Source organism: Octopus bimaculoides, chromosome 12 (assembly GCF_001194135.2).
Source record: "Octopus bimaculoides isolate UCB-OBI-ISO-001 chromosome 12, ASM119413v2, whole genome shotgun sequence".
Taxonomy (NCBI): domain Eukaryota; kingdom Metazoa; phylum Mollusca; class Cephalopoda; order Octopoda; family Octopodidae; genus Octopus; species Octopus bimaculoides.
Genome location: NC_068992.1, coordinates 60,476,711 through 60,477,414, shown reverse-complemented (window position 1 = coordinate 60,477,414; position 704 = coordinate 60,476,711). Strand labels below are relative to the sequence as shown.

The window sequence follows — 704 nt, the reverse complement described above, 5'->3', positions numbered from 1 at the left end:
GACCACTCGCAACCCACCTTACGGTAATAACAATCAATTTCTGTCATACAAATTCAAAATGGCTGATGACTAGCCTCGCGCTTGAAACCCAAGAAGCTCCTAATAAATTTGTTTAGTGCTCTTCTTTCGTTTGTCCACTCACTCGTATATGCATGTGTGTATATATACACACAATATGATTTGCTTATTAACAATTTAATAACCTCAACGCAAATTTATTGACTTGACTAATGTGACTCACGGTACAAAGTGGTACCAGCATGGCTAGAAATAAGAGTCAAAACGACTCATTAGCCACTATCTTAATAAGCTGACTAATGAGACAAAGCTCCCTACGATTGCAGGTATAGCCATATTACCTGATCTCGAATTTTGATGCAGAGCATCTTAATTCTCGTAGTGGGTCTTATTTTTTTATTGCCCATAAGAGGCTAAACATAGAGGGGACAAACAAGGACAGACAAACGAATTAAGTCGATTATATCGACCACAGTGGTAACTGGTACTTATTTAATCGACCCCGAAAGGATGAAAGGCAAAGTCGACCTCGGCGGAATTTGAACTCAGAACGTAAAGGCAGACGAAATACCGCTAAGCATTTCGCCCGACGTTCTAACGTTTCTGCCGGCTCGCCTAGGGTTAAGCTCAACTCACCTCGCCAACTTAGAAGAAAAACCGTCGAAAACATGTGTTGATTTCAAAAA

General features: G+C 40.5%; 1 long non-coding RNA gene across 1 annotated transcript in view; it reads left to right on the top strand.

Annotated features, from left to right (window-relative positions):
- LOC128249171 (uncharacterized) overlaps nt 1-704 on the top strand; it is a 97,424-nt gene that overhangs the window by 42,495 nt on the left and 54,225 nt on the right. The window lies entirely within an intron of this gene.